The sequence below is a fragment of the Pinus tabuliformis genome, chromosome 6, assembly GCF_031772625.1.
Source record: "Pinus tabuliformis cultivar Carrire ecotype Pingquan chromosome 6, CPIR1, whole genome shotgun sequence".
NCBI lineage: Eukaryota > Viridiplantae > Streptophyta > Pinopsida > Pinales > Pinaceae > Pinus > Pinus tabuliformis.
The window spans coordinates 1,549,067,502-1,549,089,385 of record NC_142292.1 but is presented as its reverse complement, the minus strand read 5'-3'; positions in this window follow the sequence as shown (position 1 = coordinate 1,549,089,385).

Below are 21,884 nucleotides of genomic sequence, written 5' to 3'. Positions count from 1 at the left end.
ATAGGCATCATGTTTATACTCACATTTCATGATTTTCTTCAAGGAATACAATGGCATTGGTTGTTTCTTCATTCGAGTAGCCAATTTTTAGGTCGTACTCAGACTTGGAGGTATAAGGTGTATTTTGATTATTTGTTCATTATAACTTTACTTAGAATATGATCTGAATCTTATCAATATATTCAAGAGGTCCTTTTTATGCCATTGTATGTGAGGGGTCCATTTATGTCACCTTGTGTGAGAGGATCATTGTGTGCCACTTTATGTGAGATATTGTTCCTTTTTCATGTTGAAGGAGAGAATCTTGTGAGTGAGAGTTCCTGTAGGAGAATGTCTCTTGGGAGAGACATGCCATTCTAGATAAGAGTTTTCATCTTTGTATTGACAAATATTTCATCATGTACTTATTATCTTCTTACAGAGACTAACGAAGTAGTGTCTCCACTCTTGACTCAGGTCCCAGAGACATAGTCCACACTGGACGAGCTTTGTTATCATATCGTGTGTTATGATTAATTTATTATATGTTTCTTTATTACGATTGATGGTTTACTCAAGTGTTGTTAGATTATTCATTTATCGTGATTTCACAAGAAAATGTAAGTGTTAGTAAAATTTCCTGTATAATGGAGATTTTTGTTTGAAAGAATTCACCAAAAATTTCCCGGATCAATATATGGATCACTAATGAACAGGGTCTTTAGGGTGTTTGGTTTTCATCTAAAGTACCGAGCTTGAAGAATGGGAATCGTTTTTTCCGTTATGATGAACTAATTTCAAGTGACGCTCATCTAAATCATCAAACTTCATATCTCTGAACATCTTTCTATATTTTACAAATTAGTTTGTGAATTATTTTTTAAGTAGAAATTATTGATTGAATAAAGGAAGCCTACATTCTAGGATTTATAGCATGTCCTTTAACTTATGCAGACCCATGTCATCTTCAAGGGTGGATATAGGTGAAGGGAGATAATGGAAAAGCACCTAGAACTCATATGGCTCATCCTATGGTTGCAATCAAATTTGAAGCCACATGGATGCACCACAGAGCAACTATGGATAATTATATTTGGTCTACGGGAGATCATATGGAAGCATGGATACGTGATGGGTAAGCTCTTTTTATTTTCTCATATCATGTTTAGAATAGAGCACCAGAAATTATTGCACAATATCCTAATTTTATACTTTTCTATGGCTTGATTTAAAGGTAAGAGGCCCTCAAAATTGTTCTTCCTTGTTACATTTTATTGCCTATAAATTAACATCTTTGATTTCTTCTTAATAAATTTCTTCTTATTTTTGTGTCTTGAATCATGAATTTATGCATATGATTCACTCAAGATAATGACTCACTTTGTTGATCTGGTGTTTATGAACGAATTGCTTTCTTAGATTTGTTCTTGCAATGGTCCACTAAAAGGGGTTAAGATATAGTCAGTTGGGTTTTCTATTGTTTGGAGTGAACCATTTCGTTTTCTTGGTAGTCACTTTCCATTTGAGTTTGTTGTCTCATAGTTTTCATTCTCATTTTGACTCATTTCTTTTCAAACCTCCCCACATTCCCCTAATCCACACTGCAAACAATATGGTTATATCAGTTGAAGAAACCATTTGGTTTCAAGTCATTGGTACCATTCCATAATAGTTGCAACTAATATTAGCAACAAACCATTTAGAATTGTGGCAAGATTAGTTGGGGTGAGAGGAGTCCAAAATTCCCACAATCGAGTATTGCCAAACTAGTACAATTGTCTAAATATATTGTTTGCTTCATCTAGTTGATTGTCCCTTGATTTACTGCATCAATAACATTTGTAAACATTTTGTAGTTTTGTAAAACATCATAAAAATTATATCATGAATTTCTTAAAATTATACCCTCTATCTTGAAAGCATCCAAGTTTCAACTATTTCGTACATTTATTACTATGATATACACATCTTGTTAAATGATTTCTCACTCGACAAGTGTTTTAACAATGCTATCCATTAGGCTCTTATCATAGGTCCATGTACTATTTCTCTAGAACCACATATGTTTTAGAGTGAAAACACCACCATGGAATGGGGAGAGATATAAATATCTCGTATTAATGCTATAACAAATATATCATAGTGCTCACTGCTTAGGACTAGCACAAGGTCACATATTCTAGCACTAACAATATATTGCAAGTTATTATAAGATAACAATTGTTCAATATCATTTTTGGAACTCATTGTTTGATCCTCTAACACCCTTCATCCTCAAGGGTAATAAATGAAGAGGAAACAATTGTGTACTTGCTAAAATTGTTTTATCTTTGCAAATTTCACATAGGACTTCGCACAATTTATGTTGCCAAAGCTTTTAATTTACTTTCCATTTCAAATCAAGATTTAGTATAATCAATATTTATTATGGTAACTTATGTAAATAGGTTTTTCCTTTACCTAAGTACATTTAAATAATTTAGTCTAATGAATAAATTAACATAAAATCGTTATGCAACTTCTTTCACTCTTCACTTGTTTAAATTTTAGAAGACCTAATGCGAGTTCAACAAACAAATATTTGACTATTTTCTCTCTTTTCTCTGCTAACTTATTTTTTGATCTTGTACCAAAGTCAAGGTGTGAATAAACCAAGGTTGAAAGTGAATGAGGGCCTTCCCAATGATGGATGAACTACATTAGAACATAGATATCACATTGAAGTTGCCAATGTGGTCATATTTTTTAAAGGAGCCATACAATTCAACATTATTTTGGACATACATCTACAAAAATTTTGTAATCACTCTTTTCAAGGACCTATACATTTTTATATGAATTCATTGTGACAAAGGAACATAGAAATCCTTTTGTGAAATAAAGGATTGGAGATCCAAATTACTTCGTGAATCAATTCATGTACATATATGTGGACCAATGAAGACAATATCATTATTTTGTCCAATGTACTTTTTGTTGTTTATAAATGAATTTTCAAGAAAATGTGGTTGTATTTCCTAAGTTAAAAATCATATATCTTTTCTAAGTAACAATAATTTAAATCTATGGTAGAGAAGCAATCAAAGAGAAGCATCAGAAGTTAAGGCATAATGATCGTGATTTTTCTTCTCACAGTGTTAATAAAATTTGCAATAAATAAGGAGATGGATAGGTGTATGTTAGAGATCAAAATTCTTAATAACAAATATTGGGTAGAGGAAGTTCATATTGCTTTTTTTCTTCTAAAAAAATCACCTACAATGTTTGTTCCCACTATGACATTAGAGGACGCTTCATTTAAAAAAAACCTTTAGGTCAGTTATCTCAAGTTTTTTGGTCCATTACCATCCTAAATTTTTATGTAGAGATTTTAATTAGAAAAAAATCTCTTGATTGTGTAAATGAGGTCAAACTAATTATCAAGGTAAAAGATTAATTATGTTCCACTTTTGATATGACAAATTTAGGCCTCCTATATTATTGTTTAGGTGTAGAAGTTTGGTAGACTAATGCATATTTTTTTGGTTCACAAACTATGTGGGCAAAAGATCTATTAGACAAACATAGGATTGATGATTGTAAAATTTCATCTACACCTATGGAGAAAAGGTTGAAATTTTCTACCAAAGTTGACTAGAAATAAGCAAATGAGTCAATTTTTAGTTCACTAGTGGATGTTTGATCTCTTTGACAACTACTACCCCAAATATTAGCTCGATAATTGGTGGAATATCCATGTTCATGATGTTATAAACTAGGAAAATATTGAGAAGTGGGGTGAATTAGTATTATGTGAATTTTAAAACTTTATTTCACTATGAAAGAATACTATCACACCAAAAAACACTTCAAAAATCATTCACTTGAGCATCACAAGAATCAGCACATGAATCACATACTTGACATAGATTCTTCAAACTTTTTCTTCAATTACATTCGTAAAGGAAATATTCTACTTGTTGTTACAATTTTCTCTGTCTACAACTAGAAGGAAGCTATTACTCCCTAATTTATCAATTACTACTAAAGGAAGCAACTACCCCTAGTTTATCAGCTACCACTGAAAGGAGATACAACCCCCAATTTATCAGCTGCTACTGAAGGGAGCTTAAACTGCTAATTGTTTACTACCCAATAATGGAAGGAGCTACAGACCCTGATCTACAAGCTATCACTTACTTGACCTCCTTGATTCATCTTTCATACCAATTTCAAACTCAAACCATGAAGTCCACTTTTTCATAAAACAAATGAATTTCTCATCTCAATAACTCACCCCAAATAACATAAAATCACCTTCAACAATATATGATCACTGATCAATCCACCATACACACCATCAATAAAAATCCATGAATCAAATTCACTCTTTGCAAATTCAATTATTCTTATATAAAATTAGAGTTTATATTTTTAGTTTGAGAAATTGTAGCGAAATTCAACTTTGCTTCATGCATAAACTCTTATTTTTATTTTCTCCTTCTTTTTTATAGTCTTTTGAATCAGTTCTTAAAGTCTTCAGTTTCTAATTTGTCATCCTTGTGTGAAACTCTGAGTTAAACTGCCCAAATTTACAATTCTGGGAAAGAGTCATGGTTTAACTGTAACTTTCCAAATTTGGCTCATTCTAAATTTGGTCAAACTGCCAAATAAGCTTCTAAATATGTTCATCCTACTAATTATGTTGCCAAATCGTTCATGTCGTATTTGCCAATTTTATTGCATTATTAGTTTGGTGATAAGTCACCAAATATGGCATAAAATCCCAAACTCATAGTTTTCAATCCATTTATGTGTTAGGCCCTTAGTTTAGATCCACAAAGGCTTAAAATTATGACTATAAAATTGTTTTAGGCCTGAACTCTTTTCACTACAAACCTCCGCAAATGACCGCTGGTTAGGTCCCTTCATTATAAGCCCCAAGGGATTATCCACTGTTGTAAATCCTCCACGGTCGTCGCCACAATAGGCATGCGAGACCATGTCTAGGTACTTTACATTAGGCCCTAGATCTTATTCATTGGCTAAGATCAATGAAGTGCCTTTGTTTTCTTCTCAGGTATACCTTTCGAGGATACATGTCATGCGGGACCATCTTCTATTCCACTTGCACACCTCTGCTCAGTTTGTTACTACATTTGTATGCCACATGTAATCCATAGTGTCTGGTACCTCGTCAACTCAGAGATACTCCATGTTGCTTGATAAAAAATTTCAGGATCCAGGATGATGTGTTCTTATGGGGCCTTACCATGCACACCTAGACCAATCATAAAACAACCGAGTTGAGCTATCTTATCACCTCTACAATGGTTCCATGTGTCACTCACTGAGTGGTACAATGTATCACTCATTTTCATCCAATTTGGGAACTTGAAATTGTTGAATCTTCATGCCACATGTCACACGCTTATTATTTACGTGTCCATCAATAAGAAAACACTAGGGGTGGAACGTATCAAAGATCATGACCCTTCATAAACCCTGATACAAACTAGTATATGTAGTATATAACAAAATACACATTATCTCCTTTGATTGATCTAGGGTTTGAGATCTGATCCTCTAGATCTTCAATCTACCCAATGTGACAAATGCATACTTGAGCTAGTGCCTTTAGCTCAAGGTACGTGGATTATTATTGTCCTTGGTAACCAGTCCCTCTACAATCATGCTACAACTTCTCGATCCACTAGGTATTCTTCTTCAGATCACAGATGTGACTTTCTTCTTATAGATCTGACCCTCCAACACTTGGATTTGACTTTGTTCCTATATATATGTCTTTCCAGCACTCAAACCTAACTTTCTTCTTGCAGATCTAACCTTCCATTACACATATACAACTTTCTTCTTGCATATCTAACCTCTCAATAATTAGATCTGACTTTCCTCTTGTAGATATGTCCTTACAACACTCAAATTTGACTTTCTTCTTACTAATGCAACTCCTCTAAGGTCGATCCATGGCTAGGTCCTTTAGCCTCTATCTCCCCATGAGTGAAACTCCTTCATCACTTGTCTGTCTAGGCCTCTCCTTTGGCATGTTATTATACATTTGTGTGAGTGATCTTGGGGGTTTTCCTTGTCCGTCAAGAAACCCCTATTTTAGAACTCAACAATAAATTACGTTAAACAATTAATTAACATGGGTCTCAAGCTCACAATTTTAGGTCAAAACCCCAACCACTTGGGTACTTTTCCCAACCAAATAACCTTTGGTGTGTTCTCAACACTTGGAAATACCTTCTGAGCTACCCAATTAAAAACAATAAAGATGGTTCACCATGGTATTCATGTTGACCATGTAAACAATATTCAATCCTAGTTAACATGCGTTAATAGAGATAAATTTATAATTAAAATATTATAAATATGTAGATTAATATATTATTAATATGTCATTAATATTCTATTAAATTCTTATTAATATTTTTAAAATATTATAGTGATTTTAATAATATTATATTAATGTGTTAATAATATATATATATATAGATATATTATATTAATATCATAATTAAATATTATATATTTAATAATATTAAAAATATTTTTGCAAACTCTAATAAATTATAAAATTTATATTACAAACCCAAATATTATAAACCCAATATTAAATCTTAATATTATAAATCTTATATATTAAATATGAAATGATAAAAATTAAATTTCACTTTAAAAATTAAAAACTAAAAATTTAAACCTTAAAAGTTAAATATTTGAATATGGTTTGAAACATTGAATATTTATTTTAAGGTTTCAACTACCAATGCTAAAAGTTTGAAAACATTTAATTGCGTATTCTTTACATTTATATAATTGTATTCTTTATATAATATTTGTATTTACCCATTTATTGATGATTGCATGAACCTCAACAATCAACCTCCAAAAAACTGAAAAGTAATAGTGCAAATGGATATGTCCTTCATTTTCTGTTATTATTCATAAATAGTCATAAATAATTATTTGGGTTATGATTGGGCAGAGTGTAAACACTTAACGGAGGGTTAGTGTTCAAGTTAGAGTCTGGATTCCCAATTCTCGGCGTGATTGCTATTAAAATTAAATTGTAATATAGTATGATGATAGTTTTTCCACTTAGAATTTTGTAAGAAAAATCATGTATCTTGTTATTTTGATATATAAATATATTTTGTTAGTTCATTTAATGATTTATTTTACTAATTTCAAGAATTATTAGAATTATTAATTGAGTTTCCCTTTAACTAATAAGACACCCTTTTTTAATCCTTATAAATAATAATAATATTTACCTTATAACATAGTTGATTTTAATAATTTTGAATAAATAAATATTGAATAAATATCGATTATTAATAGAAACTTAACCTTAGGTTTAAAGGATAAATTATGATTGACCATAATTTTAGTTATATTTTTGGTAATAATCTTTGATTAATAATTAATTAGTAGTTATAGAGTATTAATAAACATATATTAATTTATATAACTTATTATTTTAATGACCATTATATTTAAAATAATGAAGAACTAACTTACCAATGGATCATTAAGTAATCATTACATAATTACCTAATATAACTTAATTATAAAAAAATAGTAGTGATTTATTACCATGCACGTGTAATTAAATAGTAATTAAATAATAGTAAATCATCTAATATATATTATATAATGACCACTAAAATTAAAATATTAATATTATACTATAGATTCTCTTAATAATTGAAATATTATTAATAATATATCTATTTTTAAACTAACAAATAAAATTTAATTATTTAATGATATATCTATTTATTATTAAATAAATATATTATTAATAATAATTATTTAATAATATAATTAAATAATAATAAATCATTTAAAATATATATTATATAATGACCATTATAATTAAAATATTAATATTATACTCTTAATATTTGAAATAATATTAATAATATATCTACTTTTAAATTAATTTATTATTATTATTCTTTTATTTAAATAATAATTGAATAATATTAAATCATTGAATATATATTATATAATGACCATTATAATTAAAATATTAATTTTATTTACCTATTTTAACTATTTCTAGAAATATTAATTAACTATTTTAGTAGTTTGACTAGGTCATTAGGTCAAATCAGCCGTTAGCATTATAGCTGTTGGAGTCTCTGCACACTCTATTTAATCTAGCTAAGCCGGATTGGTTCTTCAACTTGTTCTGACGATGAACCACACTGGTTGGTTCGAAACGCGTTGGTTATGTGATTTTGCCGAAGACTATCTTAATAATTTCAAGAATATTTTTACATTCTACTCTTGAATTTTTAATAATATTTTCTTTATTAACAATAAACATATAAATTAAATGGATGAAATGTTATAAAAGACTTACCGTATAATTGGATTATATTTAAATGTTAATGGAGAAATTTATATGGTAATTGTGGGGAGAGTGAGGTGTTATTTTTCTACTTTAACTTACATATCCCAATAAAATTAATAAAAGTGCATTTTTATTTCTATATTTTAGGTGATCTAACAGTAATTTCTACATATAAATGATATAAAATATTTCATTTACTAGAGATTATAGTATTTGTTTTTACGACAAAACGTTTTGATGATGTATTTATAATTTTAACTAAAGTTTGAAGAAATTGGTTAATATTTTTATTGTGGTTATTTGTAAGTGTTGAAAATTCATTTAAAAAAAAAAATTAATTTTGTGAGTGGTTATTCTATTAGTTAGTGCCCTTACACTAATCTTATATTATTTTATCACTGCTCTGCCCAATAATAACATAGCTAACAACAATTTAATATAAAAAATTAAAAAATTAAAAACACTTAATGTGTAAACAACAGTAAATTATTTCACCAGAGCGAGAGCTTCTTCAAGAAAAGTTTTCGCCTTTTTGCTTCACCATAAGTTTTCCCAATTTTTCCAACACCATCTCAAGATACAAATTATCTTAATCAGATCATAAATAATGTCGAGGTATGCAATCATTAAATTATCATAAAAGCCCAAAAAGGTTAAAATTTTTGTTTATAGAATCCATAGATTCTTTGCGTAAAATTATATAATTTGACAGGTGTTATCTAGTATTCCGATTAATATATATTAGTATTATAGATTTTTGTTTTCGTGTGCATATATATTTTGATTAATCAGTATTATAGTAAGTGATTAACATTCTCTAGCTCATATCTATTAATTAATAGTAGTTATGTGCGGAGCTTATTAAAAGGATTAGCGAGCTTTCGAGTAATTTTATAGCAGTAAAGGCTATAACGGTATAGCCTCTAGGCACAATGAACTTCCGCACTATGTGGTAGCTTTCAAACCTATGCACTAAGTAAAATAAATCAATATATATTTATTTTAAATATAGATTCAATATGAGTTAAGAGATTTAATTTTTGTAAATTTAATTTTTTTAATTAATATTATTTAAATATTTTAAATAATTATTGAATTTTTTCAACATTTTGATATTTCATAATTTTATTTTGAGATATGAAACTTCCTCCTAAATTATCAGTTCCACGTAACTCAGCACTATCAAACTAACAAGCCTCTGAACACTTTAATTTGGAATTTTACATAGCTTCACCTAGTGCCACTTTAAATTATCATTTCAATGTTGTTCATATGCAAATAGAAATCCTATAAGATAAGGTTAGTTCTGTAACATAATATATTTGTTCGTAGTTTAAAAATTATGTTTTCTGCTTTTAAAGTTATGGAAATTTTGGTTATATTTTGAAAAAATCCTATAGAGATTTTTGTAAATTTAAGTAAAAGTTGTCAAAATTCATCATTTTAAGTGCTCTAGACATTTTTTATGGTGCTGAATCCATTTCAACCACCAACAACATGATTCAAACACTGCATCTACAAAAATTTTTGAAATTTTTTTACCCGGATTCCGGCCACTTTTAACCATTCCAGTAATTCCTCGTCCTCCATAAACAACCCCATATATTTGTGCGAGAGTTGAATGCAGAGGAGCCCAGCTGATAAGGCAGAAACTAAGGAGCGTAACTCTCCTCTCCGCACACAATTTGTAGCGTTGAGACGAAGAAATGCAGTTGTTGATACAATGACAATCACGTCTGGGATTTCGCAGCCCACAAGCCAATGTTCGGACATGAAAGGGTGAATTGGCGTTACTTGACGATAAATTTCTATTAAAATTATATGGAACATCCTCTACTCGAAAAATTAGAACCATTATGATCTTTAAGGCGAAGGGAGCCTACAATCAGACATTGCGGATGATCCCTCTGTGCGAAACACTAAATGCATTGCAAAACTTCGCTAAATGGTGTTTTTACCCGTAGCTCCGGCCAACTACGTGTTGCTGCTCGATTTCCTCATGGAGATACCAGTTCCTCAATAATGGCTCTAAGGTGTGCACAAATTTATGCACCCAACACTGTGTCGTCCATGTCGTCCATGAGATTTCACAATTGCGGATGTGCTTCACCGGATCCAAATCCCCACTGAATTACGGAACCAAAATGAAAATGAAAGTTCAAGAACTTACACGGTGGAGCCCCAACATCTGACAGAAACCACGTTTGTAAAGTAACAAATATTCAGCAAGTTTGTAAAGTAACAAATATTCATCATGCTATAGGGTATTAAATGAATGACAGTTGTATAGCCCCATCTCATTGTTTATTTGTAAAGTAACAAATATTCAGCATGCTATAGGGTATTAAATGAAAGATAGTTGTATAAGAGCATTTCATTGTTTGATTTTGTAAAGGCTAAAATATATACAACTCTCTCAATTTAATGAATTTGTAAGGCTTCACTATGTATTTCCATAATTGCAATATGCTCTTGTGTGTTTCCCACCCAGGGGAAACTTGGCGATTTATGTATTTTTGAGGCACATTGAATGATGTCTTTCATAATAGAAACATTTATTTGAAGCACAAGACTGTCTTTTTGACAATTTATTCGATCTTGATTGTCCTAGAAGAACCAGAGTGCCTATGGATAAGTGCCAGATTGTACTTAGCTATAGGAGTGTATTGTTGCGTCAGGTGGGGTGTTGATCGCTTGGGCCAGTGATTACTAATGAATGTCTGGGTATAGGAAGTCTGCAACCTGCAAGCTAGAGGCATAAACTATCGTTGGTTGGGGTATAGGTAAAGCAAGTACTCTTTGGCTTAGCGGGTTATCCTCTCTCTTTTTATATCTTCCATAAGCGGTGACTTAATGGGTTAGCAAACTCTAGCTTAACGTTGGCTCAGATCGACAAGAGCAACACCGATTGATTGAGTGTGTGGTTGGATTGCCGACCAATTAGTCAGGCAAAACCAGTGGTGCAACTCCACTTCCAAATCGAGAAGGCAAAACCAGTGGTGCAACTCCACTTCCAAATCGAGATAAAGATGTTTGGTGCAGCTCCACTTCCAAATTTGTTTATCGTGGAATAAAAAAATAAATATAAAAATTATATGAATAAAATTCAGTTGGAAAATGATTTCTGTAGACAAGTATCAAACTGACGATATAGGTGTACTAGTGTGGAATAGTTGAATAATGTTAATTTTTAATAAAAGAGCGGTATATTGGAGTAAGACAACCTAAGAATGTGTACTCACCCCCAAGTTTCTAAAGTTTTCTACGGTAAAGGCAAGGGATCTAATTGACAAGTTTATGAATTTAGAAGAAGACTTATGGGTAGTGGGGCCTTTGAGGGTTGAGGCCCTGCAATTGCTTACTGATACTTTGGAACTAAATGCCTCTCATTATAGATTATTACTACAAATGCATGCTTGCAGGAAATTAATGATCTACACCCTAACCAGAGTTCACAATTTTTATGTGTTTATTTGATCGAACCCATATGTTTTGACATGGTGATATAAATTTCAGAATGCATTATTTGTAAATATTCAAGGGGTACTTCTACTATTTTTCACATTTCCTATCAGCTTAATTAAATCAAAATTTAGGCAAACATTCAAACATGAGAGACATTTATTTTTGGTCAAGGTGACCGCGGAAAAACCCCACAGCCTTTTGGGGAACCCGTCTTTGAAGGAGGAGCTTATTCTTTGAGAAAATTAGATTAAGTACATAAAAATATAACCACAGTACTTATCCACAGTACTTATCTCCTTCACCTGAAGCATTAAACTCAATTTCTGGAAATTTGTGCCCACTGAAATAATTCCCAGATTTTATAATTTCATGCCTAGAAATTCTACCTCGATATCAGTGTCAAAATTGTGTTGAAATCAATACAAACTTGACATTGATTTCTTTATAGTGAATGCCTCAAAATTCTTGCCTAAAGGTGCCTCGTTTTCTATGTTACAGGTGAATGTTTTCCCTCGATTTTCATGCGAGGAAAACACCTCAAAATATGTGCTTCCTGTAGTAGAAAACTTTATATTTTTTCCTCGAAATTCAGGTTCAGCTAATGCAGGAACAATCCTCTAAATTCATTCACAGTAGCCTCAAAACCCATGCCTCTGCCCTTTATTTTTGTGTTGTTGTTTTCTTCAAACTGCATTCTGACTCTCCCCTCAATTTTTGTGCATGTCTCCTTTAGAATTGTGCCTCTAATGGTTGCCTCCTCCTAGAAACTCATGTCTATTTCTCTTGCTACAAACCCTCCTTGAAGTTCTCCTTTTCTCCTCTCCTCTTGCTTTCTCAAGTATCAAGTGAAGAATGAGCCTCCCTTTTCTAGAAAAAAATGAATCCTTAACCCTAAGATTCAATGGTTGACATTTAATCTCCAAATCCCATGATGTGTGGCTGAGATCACTTTTCCCAAATGAATCCCCTCACACATTGGCCCCATTACTTAAAAGTCTCCTAGTACCTTTTTCAAGTTATATACATTTTCTATTTTTCTCATAAACTGATTTTCTCAACTCACTTTAATATTAGAAAAGTGAACTATGTCCTTTACACATAAATTCACTTTATAAAGTACAAGTGACTTTAATATTAGAAAAATGACATGGTGCACCACTTTTAAGTATTTGTTCCACCCATGACATTAATATAACTCATAAATGTCACTAAGAGAAAATTCATTAATGTGTCTACTAAGATAAATGGGATAAATGCTTAGTAACACCTCTCCTTGATATTATTTTCAACATTCCACCTTACCGACGAGGGTGTTGCTGACCACTCTCATCCTGTCTTTGAAAAATACATTCTTGCCTCTTGGAAAAGACTTGGTGAGAATGTCTGGTACCTTCTCATTAATGGATATATACTCAAGCTTCATAGCCCCTCAATGAACCCAGTCAGTGTGTAAGTGTTATATGATCTCTATATGCTTTGGCAGATCGTGAAATATTGGATTCTCAAAGAGTTTAATACAAATCTAATTGACACAGAAAATCGTAGTTGGGATCAACATCTGACCAAATAGTCCATGAAGCATATTGCAAAGCCATAATTACCCGCATCCTGCCTAAGTAGATGCCATGTACTCTACCTATGTGCTTCTCAATGCCCAATGAGTAACAACATCTGACATTGCACTTTTGGTCACTTACACTACGAGCCAATCTGAGTCTGTGCAACCATTCAATCTTACCCCATCACATTTGACATATTCCAACCCATAATCCACTGTACCCTATAAGTATCTCAACACATGTTTCACAATCACCCAGTGTACTCTCTTGGGTTCCATCATAAACTGACTCAATCTATTGACTGTAAAACAAATATCAAGTCTAGTATTAACTAGATATATCAACGAACCGATCATCTAATGATATAAAGTGGGATCCACCAACTCATAATCAACATCATGCAAATTCTTCCAGTTAGTGATGATAAGATTAGCCACAGGCCTACAACAATGCATATGAAATCTCCTTAAGATATCTCTTGCATACCTGCCCTGGCCCACAAAGATATGCACATCGCCCTGCCAAACCTACATTTGCAAGAAGTAATGCATTAGCCCCATATCAATCATATCAAACTCTGAAGAAAAATATCTCTTGCAATGTTGGATGAGACTATCCTTCCCTGTAATAAAAAATTCATCCACATACAGTACGGGTACCAGAACAAGTGGTTCATCACCTACCAAAATAAAGTGTAGGTTTGAATCTGCATCACTCCTCTTGAAACCCAACTATTTCAAGTAGGCATCTATTCTCTTGTACCATTCCCTCGGTTCCAGCTTCATTTGATATAAGGTTTTCTTCATCCTACACACATGAGACTCACTCTCACACAACTCAAAGCCCTTATGCCCCTGAATGTACACCTCTTCCTGTATAACACCATTGAGAAAGGATGTTTTCATATCCATATGGTGAATCTTCTATCCCATCTTAGCTGCCTATATATTTGATGCTCTAATAGAATTATAATGAGCAGATGGAGCAAAGGTATCCTCATAGTCAACTCCCTCTACCTATGAGAACCCCCACGCCACAAATTGAGCCTTGAACTTCTCAATGTTGTCATATGAAACATTCTTGATCTTGTAGAGCCACCTGGAAGTTATAATTGAATTCCCATTAGTACGTAGAACTACCTCCCAAACATCATTCTTCATGATAGAGACATAGTCCTCCATCACGACATCCCTCCAGATTTGTTGTCTAGTGGCCTCCTCAAAACAAGTTGGCTCTATCTCTATAGCATCTGCAACAAAGTCACCCAACCTCTCTGGTGGTCTCCTCTCCCTCACTTACCACTTGGGTCTCCCCACTACCTCCTAAACCTCCTTCAGGGTCTCCCAAAGCCATATTGGCTTCCTCTTCCCTGTAGTAGTCTCTTGTGGAGCTATGGAAAAAACCTCATCGGTGATTCTCCTCCTAGCAAGTAAGGATATGAACTAACGAAAGGAGATCCAAAACTAGGAAAATTTTTAAGAACCCCCCTTAAATTTATAAATATAATAAATGGGCGAATCTCCATGGTATATAGGAAAAATGGAAGGCGATTTTATCAATAATATAATATGTATATATAATTTTTTGGCGAATCTCTCACCAGGCATGACGAATATTTTACTCAATTATAAAATCTTGTAAGATCTTGGCGAGTCTTTCACTAAATAATAAAACTTTGTAATGTCCTAGTGAATCTTAGCATAGGCTACATGCTGGTTTAATTCCCCCATTTAAATAGGCTACATTCCAGGTGAATACCATGGGTCAATACCATGTGCCATTTTGGTGAATACCATGGGTCAATACCATGTGCCATTTTTATTTTTATTAATTCTAATATTAGGGTTAATAATGGTTTTTTGCACGGTATTAATAACAATCTAGTCCATGGTATTTGTCCCATAGTATTTTGGCCATAGGTTTCACCTAAATATAACCCATTTTTTGAGTGTTCGTAAATATAAGGTGACTTATGGAGTAAATATAAAAAAATGTTTTATTTGTTTACCATACCTCTCGTTTATTTATATTTTTATTAATTTACCATACTTCTTTTACAAATATTGTATTTGGCCCATAGGATTCACTTAAATAAAACCTCTTTCTTGAGCCTTCATAAATAGAACAAGGGTTATGGACTAAATATAAAAAGAGGTTTTATTTATTTACGATACATCTAGTTTATTTATATTTTTATTTATTTACCATACCTTTTGAGTAAGTATAAAAAACGTTTTATTTATTTACCATACCTGCACTTTACTTGTATTTTTATTTGTTTACACCCTTACATGTATATAAGGTGACGTATGGAGTAAATATATAAAAAATGTTTTATTTATTTACCATACCTCTCATTTATTTATATTTTTATTAATTTACCATACCTCTTTTATAAATATGGTATTTGGCCCATAGGATTCACTTAAATAAAACCGAAGGTTGTAAGTCCTAATTTCAAGGGCTAAATTTACCTTTTTCCCCTCTCCCTTAAAATAAGGTGGGCTATTTGAGGTGATTTGTAAAAATATACTATGATACAAAATATTCGCCCACTAAAAATTTAAAACCCCTTAATTTCGCCAAAGGGCGAACATTCGCCCCTAAAATTATCCTTGTCCAAAACTATGATATATTATGCTCGATGAACATGCACCAGGTGATCTGGTACTAGGTAAAGCTATCCTTTGTGAATCTCTCACCCCTAAAGAAGGTGAACCTCTTGATCCTGATGTACCACTTGATGCTATTGAAACCTATGGTGTGGTCCCCTATTGAGGAGCTTGCTTCTATACTTGATCAATCTCCTTAGACATCTTCAAATCCCTCTCCTCCTCGTATCTCACATCCAACCTTAAGACAATGTTCCTCTGCGTAGGAAGGTATATGTGGTAGAATCTGTTGGTATCAATGTAACTCATCAATATACCTCTCCCTGTTGTGGGTTCTAACTTCATCCTATTCTCCTCAAGGAAATGTGAATATGTAAGGCACCCAAATATCCTGATGTGCCCAACTTTTGACTTCTTTCTAGTATATATATCCTCAGGAGTCTTTCTCCCCAAGACTTTGTGTGGGCTCCTGTTATGCAAATAAACAACAATGTTAACTGCCTCAGCCCATAAGAAAAAAGATAAATGTTGATCATGCAACATCGCTCTAGTTTCACCCACAATGGTCTTGTTCTTCCTCTTTGCCACTCCATTCTGTTGAGTGTTATAAGGAAAAATGAGCTCCCTCTTTACGCCAACACTTCCACAAAAGTCTCTCATCTCTAGGGAAGTGTACTCACCCCCATTGTTTGATCTCAACACCTTGACATCCCTCCCTATTTGGTTCTCCAAAAGAGCCTTAAATTCTTGGAATCGCTATAAGACCTCATCCTTGGTCTTCAGAAAGTAAATCTAGGTCCTCTTGAAGTGGTCATCAATGAAAGTCACATAGTACTCATATCTTCTCAATGTGACATGGGACATAGGACCACATACATCAAAATGAACCAAATAAAGGACACTTGTAGCTTTGTTGTCACTACTCTGGAAAGGTGTCTTGGTGTACTTTCCCAAAGCACACCCCCTGCACACATCATGATGATTAGTGGTGAATTTTGGAAACCCAGTAACTATATCCCTCAACATCTTGAAAGCTCTATGGTGCAAGCATTTCATCCTTTGATGTCACATCTCACATAAACCACTGACATTGGTTTGCGCTACCACAATGTGAAGAGGCTGAAACATGAGTCAATATAGTCTTCCACTATGAGCTCCAATCACATGAGTAGACTCAATACTAGATCCTCTAGGATACAACAACACTTGTCCCTTATGGAACAATACCACATACCCCATATCCTCCAAGATGGAAACTGATATCAAACTCTTCTTCAACCATAAAACATAAAGAACATTTGTCACCTTCACAAGAGGTAATGAATCCCTCTGAAATTATACTACCCCCATACCTATCGCCTTGAATGTGGACTTATTTCCAAGCACAACCTCCAAATCAATTTCATCCTTCAAAAGGCTTGTGAAGTTCTCTCTAACTCGAATCATATGGAAGGATGATCCACTGTCTATGAATCATGCACGGGAAGATGTGACATGAGTGGCTAAAATCACCACCAAAGCACACTCTGAATCAAACATATTTGCAAACTCATCCACATTTGTTTTAGCTGCAACTCCTTATTTCTTCTTATCCTTCTTGTTAGAACACTGAACTACATAGTGACCCATCTTTCCACAAGAAAATCATTTCACTTTGCTCATGTCCTTCTCCTTAGCCTTTTTCTTCCCCTTTCCCTGCTTTGCTCCACTAGAAGACCCCTTCTTGATCTTCTTTGTCCTCTTTCCTTTTTCCCCAAGAGAATCATTCTCCTCTTCACCTCCCCCACCACTCTTGATGCTACTGTGCATGCTTCTCCTGATATCCTCCCTAATGAAATTGTCCCACTTCCTCCTCCATCTAGGAAAATTCTCTTTAGCGACCAAGTTGTGGATAAAACTATCCCAGTTCTTAGTTAACCCCTCTAAATAAATGTGTACCAAGTGCTCCTCTATAATAGTCTCTCCAATAGAAGCTAACTCATCTTTCACTTGTGAGACTCTGGTGAGGAAAGATGTCACACTATTAGTCTTGGTCATATGGGTGTTGTGTATTTTTGTCTCAACACCATCTTCCTATATTCATTAAAAATCTGTTGCAAAGACACCAAGCACTCTCGCATCTGATATGCATATCTCATCACTGAAACATGAGGGAACAAATGATCCTTGATGGCATTTACAAGGATCCTCTCTTCCTTCATATTTTGAGTTGGATCAGTGGGTGGTTGTACAATTGCTTCTATAATATCCCACACTTCCACTTCCTCCAATAAAAGCACAATCCTCTCCTTCCATGGGCCAAAGTTTTCAACCCCCATCAATTTGTCCTCTACTCTCAACCCAGAAGCCATGATGCCACAACCAACAAACGAAGAAAACCTAGAAGCTAGAATCTCTCTCCCCCTAAACTAGTGAAGTATTTGGGTTTCTAGCAAAGTTTCAAAGGTATGGTTCACTATTTTAAGACTTTAGTAGCTTTCTACCCTCTTTATTAGTTGTCTGAAAATGAAGATATAAGCCTTAACTTAGCTTAACTAAGATATGATACCATGTACAAAATTAATGATCTACACCCTAACATTGGGGGAATTTTGAGGTCTAAAATGGGCCTCCTTAGGAAATTATAAAATAATAGTGAAAATAATATAACAAGGTTAGATTACATCACCAAATTTTAGAGCGAAAAAATAAAAAGTATTTTTTCAACTTATCTCCCTATAGGTTTACTCAAATTTTGAGCAACAACAATCATTGGATGAAAAATTTGATTCTTCATCAAAGGAGTACCCATGTTCCATACTTTCGATGGACCCTAGTAGATGAAAAATGAGAAATACATGAAAAATGTTATTGCAATCACGTTTTTTCATGTATTTCTAATTTTTCCTATAACAGGGTCCATTGAAAGTATGCAATATGGGTACTCCTTGGATGAGGAATTAAATTTGGCATGCACTGAGTACTCCTGCTCGAAATTTGAGTAAACCCTTAGGGAGATAAGTTGAAAATATGAGTTAAAAAAATAGTTTTATTACTTTATTATTTTTTAATCCTTTTAGTTTTTTACTCCAAAAATCATGAATCATCCCCCATCGTTGACATCATCATCTTGAATCATATTGGTTCTTATAAAGTTTATTTTGGTTCTACATTTTTTTTAGGAGGCCCATTTTAAACCTCAAAATTCCCTTGATGCCCCAGTTTACTAATTTGCATGTGTTCATTTGATCCAACACGCATGTTTTGACACGTTGATATAAATTTTAGAATGCATTATTTGTAAACATTCAAGGAGTACTACTATTTTTCACATTTCCTATAAGTTGTAATTAAAACAAAATTTAGGCAACCATTAAAGCACGAGAGACACTTATTTTTTGTCAAGGTGACCCCAGAAAAACCCCACAGCCTTTTAGGAAAACCAATGTTCAAAGGATGATTTTATTGCTTGAGAAAATTAGTCTAAGTACATAAAAATTGAACCAAAATACTTATCTCCTTCAACTGAAGCACTAAACTCAATTTCTGGAAATATGTGCCCATTGAAATAATTTCCAGATTTTACAAATTTCATGACAATAAATTTATCCTCAATATTCATGTTCAATCTACCTCGAAATCAGCACAAACTCAGCCTTGATTTATGTGCAGTGAATTCCCTAAAATTCATGTCTGAAGGTGCCTCGTTTTTTGTGCATGAGGTCACTATTGTCACTTGATTTTCATGCTAGGAAAACATCTCGAAATTTTCACTACCTATAGTAGAAAACCCAAAACATTTTCCTTGAAATTCAGGCCTAGTCAATGGATGAATAATCCTTTAAATTTGTGCACAACAACCTCAGAACTCGTGCCTCTACCTTCGATTTTTTTGTTGTTGTTTTCCTCAAATTGCATGTTGTTTTTCCCCTCGATTTTTCTGCCTATCTCCTTGAAAATGGTGCCACTAATGGATGCCTCCTCTTAGAATCTCATGCCTTCTTTCTCTTGTTGCAAACCTCCTTGAAGTTCTCCTTTCCTCGTCTCCTATTTCTCTCTCAGGTGTCAAGTGAAGAATGAGCCTCCATTTTCTCCTTTGTTCTTTTAGAAAATATTAAATCCTTAACCCTAGGATTCAAGGGTTGAGATTTAATCTCCAAATCTCAAGGTTTGTGGTTGAGATCATTTTTCCCAAATGACCCCCTCACAAATTCGCCCCATTATTTAAAAGCCTCCTAGTACCTTTTTCAAGTTGTATACCTTTTCTACTTTTCACATAAAGTGATTTTCTGAGCTGACTTTAATATTCGAAAAGTGAACTATGTACTTTACACATAAAGTCACTTTATAAGTACAAGTGATTTTAGTATTAAAAAAGTACATGGTACATGACTTTTAAGTATCTCTTCCATCCATGACATTAATATAACTCCCAAATGTCACCAAGACAAAAGTCATTAATGTGTCTGCTGGTCTAAAAGGGATAAATGCCTAGTAACATCTCTCCTTGGTATTATTTTCAATGAAGCTCTCAATCAAGACTTTATTAGAGCACCATGCCATATAATACTTGGAATACTGTGCCAGATACCATAGCTAGCTACAAAAAAGAGCAAGGCATAGTTAACAACACTTGGGATACCTGCAAATCTAACAACACCCATATCAGTCAAATGGGAAATTCTAACACCCCACATCGCCTAATTTACTACAATGTCAAAAAAAACATTTTCCAACATGCAAATATAACACCCATATCCTAAACTTACATGTTAACGTTTTTCAATCCCACATCCCCATAATGTAACATCCATTACTAAACAACAATATTAACATGAACAATTGAACTATAGATATATTTTTAAATTATGGACATAAATAGATTGGTAACTATCTCTCTCGCAAACACAAATATATGCAATTAGATGTTTTTAGAACTAAGGTTTGAAAATATAATTAATGTTGTGCTAAAGTTCATTATTCATACGACTTTCAGACAATGAACCTCCACATAATTAACTTTAGAATAAACAATAATAATAATTTAATGTTAAATTAATGTTGTGCTGAATTTTATTGTGTAGAAGTCTAAACAATGTGCTAAACTTCCACACAATGAATGGATTTTAAAATTGACTTCGCTTTTTTATAATTTTTTATATGTTTTTTTTCACATCCTAATTTCTTTTACCTACCTCTAGCAATCCTTGATGTCTTCTGGACATTAAAATTTCTAAATTGCATTGAACATTTTCATATGCAATAATTATGTGTGCTTTGCATGCATTGTCCACTTTAACTACATTGCCTTATTGTTATTCCGTGGTGCAAATGAGATAATTGAGTTTGAAACAAGAAACACATGGCTCAACTCATCAACATGTTTTGAAGTGTTTTTTACATGCCATATTTATTCAAAGCACGTAGAACCCTAAAGCTGGTGAACCAAAATCTTAGTTTCATTTATGATAACAAGCATTTTGCAATTAACTAACCCCAAAAAATAAAAGCGGGATCATGATAAACTTTAGTTTACATTTCTTAAGAAACATGGATTAGGTATTTACTAAAACAACTACTACATATATGGCCAATATTGATGAGACTCTCCATGCTTCAATTGTTAATGAATTCAAAACATTTAAATGTAGCAAGCCAAGATATCCATGTAAAAATGATAAAATAATTTAGAGAAATCTTGTATTTACCTAAACACATAGTCCAAATTTTACTATGACGTGTGTGTAGACCTTATTCTCGACATTGAAGACTCTACAACTCTTGAAAAGCACATAAATATAAGAATACTCTTTAGAAATAATCGCCCAAAATATATAACATAATATTTGCAAAAAAATAAAATTACATGAATGTGTGGCAATTAAATCCTACAGAGGTGGCCTAATAATCTACCTCAATGTG